A 7,208-nucleotide genomic window follows, 5' to 3' on the forward strand; every position below is an offset into this window, starting at 1 on the left:
AAGATGAGAGATAAGCCAAAGGCTAGAGTTCTAGAGAGCGAGAGATGGAAAGAGGTCAGAGAAAGATAAGAGAGAGATAGAAAGATGAGAGAGAAATAATTAGCCTGAGCCATAGATAGAGCAAGAGGGTAGAGAGAGAGAGAAGCCTTGAGCTGTGTCTGTAGAAAGATTGTTCAAGAAGCCAGCTGAAGCCATAGAGAGAGAGAGAGAAAGCAGCAGTCTACAGCCGTTAGAGAGAGAGAAAAGATAAGAAATGATTTAGAAGTATGAGAGAGTGTGAGAGAAAAAAAAAGAGGAGAGAGAAGCCACGAGCTAGACCCGAGAGAGCAGAGAGAGAATATGTGAGCCAGACCCATGTAAAAAGAGAAAGAGGACAGAGAATCCAATGGCGAGAAAATTTATAGAGAGAAAAGGAAGAGGACAGAGAATCCAATGGCGAGAAAATTTAGAGAGAGAAAAAGAAGAGGACAGAGATGCAGTGTACTGAATCCACAGAGTGAGAGGGGGAAGAGAGAGAGAGAGGAGAGAGAAGTCATAAGTTAGATAACACAGAGAAGAGCAGAGAGAAGCCATAAGGTAGAACCCTAGAGAGAGATGATGTCAAACAGAGAAAACCCAATAGGTAGAGAGAGAAACTGATCTAGACATATACAAAGAAAAAATGGACAGCATGAAGCAAGAGAGAGGTAAAAAAGAGGTTGAATCTAGGAGCGAGAGAAAGCAAGAAAGAGAATAGAAAATAGTGATAAAGTCAAGTCTAGAGAGAGACAACAAAGAGAAGCCAAGATCTATTAGAAGCCTTAGTTTTAGAGAGAGAGAGAGGAGAGAAAGATTGTGTAGACCCAGGCTACAGGACGAAATGGAAGAGAGAGAAAAGACAAAATCCAAGGATCACAAGAGAGAGAGAAAGATATGAGAGAGAACAAGAGGGTCGAGAGGTAGTCACAGAGAGAGAAGGTAGAGAGAGAATAGAGATAAGCCAAGAGCTAGATCCACGGTGGGTAAAACTTTTGGGAGAGAGAGAGATAAAGAAGAGAGAGATACAGTTTAGAGTAAATGTAGAAGAGGGTGAAGGCTTATGGCTGTGACTCATATCAGGAGAGAGAAAGAGAGAGAGAGAGGAAGATTCAGGCAAGAGAGGGAATGATACAATCAACAGAAACTAGAAAGGACAGATAGAAAGAGACAAATAGAATCTTAAAACGGATTGTTTTATGTTTTTTAGTGAGTGGTACTCTTTTTTTATACCAAATTTTAAAAGAGAATGGTATGTGGGTTGTACAAAAATAGAAAGGGAATACTACGAAACAGCATGAACTCACGTTTTTGTCATCCAGGTAGCATAAACTTTCAGACATGTTCAAAAAATAGCACGCACCAATAAGAAGACGCCAAGTGGCCTCTTCTTTTTTTTTTGTCAGCGATGGTCAACTGCTTACGTGGTAGCCAGGTGGCTTCCACCGTGGTAGCCAGGTGGACTCCACGGTGGCATCCACATCTCCGGCCGCCGACGCCGCCCATCTCTGTCCGCCGCCACCACCCGTCTCTGGCCGCCGACGCCTCCCGTCTCCGGCCACCGATGCCCCTCGTCTCCGGCCGCCGACGCCGCCCATCTCTGGCCGCTGGCAGCGATCCTCCCCCGAGCAAGCAGAATTCCAAGATGGCCATCTCCTACGAAGCCCTCCCGGCATTCAAGGACACGCCGAGCTCGGAGAGGCCGAATCTGTTCATCCGGAAAGTGAATCTCTGCTGCGCGATCGTCGACTTCGCCGATCCGACCAAGAACGCCAAGGAGAAGGAGATCAAGCGGCAGACTCTGCTCGAGCTCGGCGGACCCCCGCGAGAGAGACTATCTCAAGACGATCCTCCACCAGGTCTACGGCAAGTTCATGGTTCACCGACCCTTCATATGCAAGGCCATCGAGAACATCTTCTACCAGTTCATCTTCTAGACAGAGAAGCACAACGGCATCGCTGAGCTGCTGGAGATCCTCGGCAGCATCATCAATGGATTCGCTCTCCCGCTCAAGGAAGAACACAAACTGTTCCTCGTCCGGGCTCTGATTCCTCTGCACAAGCCCAAGTGCGTGGCCATGTACCACCAGCAGCTGTCCTACTGCATCACCCAGTTTGTGGAGAAGGACTGCAAGCTTGCGGACACTGTGATTAGGGGTTTGCTCAAGTTCTGGCACGTGACGAACAGCTCCAAGGAGGTGATGTTCTTGGGGGAGCTGGAGGAGGTTCTGGAAGCCACCCAGTCGGGCGGCGGCGGCGGCCGAAGACGGGCGGCGGCGGCGGACGGAGACGGGCGGCATCGGCAGCCGGAGACGGGCGGCATCGGCAGCCGGAGACGGGCGGCGTCGGCGGCCGGAGACGGGCGGCGTCGGCAGCCGGAGATGGGCGGCGGCGGCGGACGGAGATGGGCGGCGTCGACGGGCGGAGATGTGGATGCCACCGTGGAGTCCACCTGGCTACCACGGTGGAAGCCACCTGGCTACCATGTCAGCAGTTGACCATCGCTGACAAAAAAAATAAGAAGACGCCACTTGGCGTCTTCTTATTGGTGCGTGCTATTTTTTGAACATGTCTGAAAGTTTATGCTGCCTGGCTGACAAAAACGCGAGTTCATGCTGTTTCGTAGTATTCCCCCAAATAGAAATGACCAATACTCTTTGTACACTACAAAACTGCACTGGATAGAAGACGTTAAAGCAAATAAATTCATTCGTATTTCTTCTAGAGCAAACCCAGATGAAGTGTAAAATGTGGATATCATAAACATGTATTGTATTAGTCTAAACATGATTATTTGTTTTGCACACTTTGTCACTTGTTTATGTTTTGTGTAGAATTTGTTTGTATTATATCTTAATAAATGTTTGCTTGATGTCGTTTTAGTATTTTATCACCTGAGATACCCACTCATATTATATGGATGTGCAGTTAATCTGAAATAATCATGAGTTAACTTTAATTTCTAATTTTATCTTAATATATGGGGAAAACTAACATCATAATTTTTGAACAAGTGAATGATCCCAAATTGATCAATTCTAGGGAAACTCATGATCCAAATGTATATATTTTCATGTTATGGTGTGGCAGAAACTATCTATTAAAAATCACTAATAGCATTAAAACCCATTCACATTTAATGGCATCAATTTTATGAGCACGATATAAATTATAAAGCAATAAGGCAGATTTTATTGGTATTCAATACACATAAAATGTCTAATAAATAAATGTTAAACCAGATTATTATTTAAATAAAAAAATATATGTATCTTCTTTGTTAGATTTTATAACAAAAGAATGATACACTGTAACCAAGAAATAGTCAAAGTTTTCTGTTGGAACAAATGATGGGTGAAAAACACAAAGAGGGGCTGAATTGGTGTTCGAAAACATTCGCTCTCATATATTCTTTTATAAACTCAGTTTTATAATCTTGGAATAACGCTCACCACTCTTCTCATTATGAATCAATGTTACTTTGGGAATGAACCTACTTGGTTTTGTAATCCAGCCAAAAAGAGTCACGAAGACTCTAAACAATCTTTGTAGCCAAAACCAACGATCATTGAAATTGAAGATTTAAACTGTACCCTTTGCACTCTCATATTACAACACTCTCTCAAAATCATAAGAATGGGGATGTCATGAACTCGTCCCTTTGAGTCATCCCCATGATCACCTTCAAGTGCTCCTTTCTTCCGCAAGATGTTAACATGTCTCCCAAGATTATACATCCCCAATCTTCATCCAATACTCTCCTAGATAAGTCTTCCTGACCTCAGTGCTTCAATCTAAAATGACAGTGCAGTAATCCCTTGCTAAATATCTCCTAGTTCTCTCCTTTGACGTTTCAAAATGTTTCTTTTAAAATATTGTTGTTTAATTCCATAAAAATAACTGCCATCAACTATTTCTTCAGGAGTAGATAAGTTTACTTTCAAAAAAGGTATATAGAAATAACTTCAAGCATTGTAGATATCCCACTAACAGGAATTATCCAAAGAGTTTATTTTCAAATAATAATATGAATCAGTATCGTAGAAAAATTTGCAGGAAAATTTTTGAAAGCAGTATGCACATTATCACAGAACTGAGAATTGATATTGCAATTAAATACTTCAAAATAAAATTAAGGATTTGATATGGTAGGAAACTTTATAGAGAGATAGATTCAAATTATAAAAATTATTAAATCTTATAATTTGGAATCAGCTTTATAAAAAGTTATCTGATACTATAGACAGTTTTTCAGTGAGAGAGATTAAATTTATTAAAGTTGTAGAAATCTCCCGATATGACGTTATTTGACAATCTAGGTAGTTTTGCAGATAGAAGTTAACTTTATTAAACTAAAAAATCTGCATGTAAATGGTACCTCTCAGTTTTATCAAGAGAGTAAATATTATTATTCTCTGATTTCACTAAAAATTTAAGAATAATACTCATAGACAGAGTTCTATGATAATTTTTTATCACATAGATCATGTAATCGGAAATTCTATTTAGATATTTAGTATATTTTTACTTATCAAATACATATTTCTTAGTTAGGTTCAAATAAAACTAGTTGTTATCCTCATCTTCAGTACTCTAACTAAACAGGAGATTGATTTGGGTACTCTATAAAATAAAAATTGTTGTTTTTATGGTCTCGTTTTCTTTTAAATTAATTATAATCGTCTCCAAATCCTATGGACCCTTGTATATACACACAACCTCACTCCTTATGCCTATAGGTATAAATTTTCTCTTTTTTAGCTTATCATATTGCTATATAAGATATCAAGGAAGTGTGTTATAATATACCAAGGAGAAAGGGTGATAGATATCTTTTGGATATTTCATAGTTCTTTTATAGGGCATATGTCCTTATGCATGGTCAATCCATGAGGATCATTATTGCTATATTTACATTTCACTTCAGTGGTTTAATGATATAAATACTTATTTATAAGACCAGACTCATCTACACTTTCCAAAGGTAACCTTCTAAGTATAGTGGTCATTCATAATTATTATTTAAGTATTTTTTAATGAAAATTTATTATAACTTCTGGTAGTGATATATCTTTCCAAAATCAGGATACTAATAATTTCTATGTTCTCATGAGACCAATAATTTCTAGAGAATCCATCTAACAACAAATAAATATTACATTTAGGTAAAATTTTTATTGGGTGGAACTTCACTTCTTCAGGGCAGTATGAATGATTAATCCAGAAGAATGATTGGCACTTCTTTGACTCCTATTTTTAACCTGAAATTCATTCCAAATAAGATGCAACTGGAACAAAAATAAATATATGTATGTTGATGATGAAACAAAATTTAGGGTGATATTTATTCGTTGCTATTTGGGTAAATAAATAAAAAATTATAAACCTTGATTCATACAAGAATATGGTGTGCTAGGTTCCAGTTAGTTTCATCTCTGCCGGGAAATGTATATCAAAATGGATTAAGCATGTGGGCGAGATGGATATGTGTAGAGGGGTAGATGTGGATCAGTACATGAAAGGATAGATGTGGATGGATGGATAATGTAAATGAGAATACTCACCATAGATCCTTAAATCCATCTAGGATCAAGGGTAATTTATGATAGGAGGAGAACCCGGGGCCAGCAGGGGGAGGTGGTATACTCCGTGATCATACATGGAGTATTCTCTTTGCTTTTTCCTCTTTCTATGGCATACAAACTAATACAATAGCCGAGGCTATGGCGATACATGATGGTTTACCCCTCTGCAAGGAACGAAACCTTCACCACGTCGTCATAGAATCGGACTCACAGGTGTTGGTTTACATGCTTCGTACAGGTACATGCTCCCAGTGGTGCCTACATCGCATATGGCAGGACATCATGCGTTGCCGCCCGCACACAACTAGTATATGTCACCAGTTGTGAGAAGGCAATCAGACAGCAGATGCCTCGACCAACCATGCTGTACACACACGACACCCCTCCTCTCTTTTTATTTCTTGGCAGGCCCTCCCTCCCTCAGCTCGGGGATGCTATCGTGTGGAACGCCTCGGCGTGCCGACTCTCCGTATGCATCACATACTACCGAAGGAGGGCCTGCGGGAGTGGCGGATTGCGTGGAACACTCGAGGTGGGCGCACCCAACCTCTCGCCTGATCAGACGAATTTTGACATCACAACGGTGGGGTAGACTACGCACACTTCCACCATCGTAGCTGCCATGCGGCCACCGCACACTCCGCCCCCACTCGGAGGGAGCACGGACGGGTGAGACGTCGGCACACGCGAACTTCTCCGAGCTCCTGCTAAGTATCATTTATGTATCTTTTCCTTTCCTGCACATTGGCGTAGACGAGTGGGATCTGAGTATAATTGGGATATTTATGCTCGCTCCATGCCTATAAACAATGATAAACACTCCACTTTATATATAAAATCCCCCTGGGTGGCGTCCAGGGCACGGGTGGATCAGACTACAAGCACAACCACAGGGTTGGCCGTACCCGGCACCATGTTTTTTGCTTAAAAAAAATGATACGAGGAGAGCCCCACTACTTCTCCTCCACTCAATTACTTTAATTGATGATGAACACCCATAAAAATTGATAGGTTAGAAAACACTTTCTTTTACTTGGCCTTTAAAGTAGGAAAAATTCAAGTATGATTTTGAAATGGTACTTTCCCATACATGTATGGAAAAGAGAATGAAGAAAATGAAAGTCCTCACACCTAGCTCCTCTTTAAAAGCAGATCCATAAGCAGAAGGGGGTTTTATTTTCTTGATATCAATAATTACAGAGTTTGAGGTTGTCATCGGGAGATCCTCTTGGCCCAAAGACTGTCAAGACATATTCTCTCCATTTCCCCTCTATTAATCACTCCTAGATTTGCTTCATTTGGAAGGTTTTTGCATTCTACAAAGGTCTCATTTCATCTATTTATTTTTCCAACAACATCCATATGATATCTCTCCATGGGGACAATAACATATTTTAATATTGATTGATGGGTTTATTCTAAGATATGGATGGATAGAAGAGATGGAGACTAAGCTGGACTCAAAATTTAAGCCAGAAACTCCTTATGGATCATTCAATATTATTATTTGAAGTAAAATAATTCTCGTCCATCAGGTTACATCCCCTCATTGATCCACATGTCAGATTTCTAGCATGTCATAAATTTTTTTGAAATCCAGAAAAAATA

General features: G+C 40.5%; 1 pseudogene; it reads left to right on the top strand.

Annotated features, from left to right (window-relative positions):
* The first annotated feature begins 1,579 nt into the window (after window positions 1-1,579).
* LOC144714648 (serine/threonine protein phosphatase 2A 57 kDa regulatory subunit B' theta isoform pseudogene) lies at window positions 1,580-6,192 on the top strand (annotated as a pseudogene).
* The last annotated feature ends 1,016 nt before the right edge of the window (window positions 6,193-7,208 follow it).

This window comes from Wolffia australiana, chromosome 17, assembly GCF_029677425.1.
Source record: "Wolffia australiana isolate 7733 chromosome 17, ASM2967742v1".
Classification (NCBI taxonomy): Eukaryota; Viridiplantae; Streptophyta; class Magnoliopsida; order Alismatales; family Araceae; genus Wolffia; species Wolffia australiana.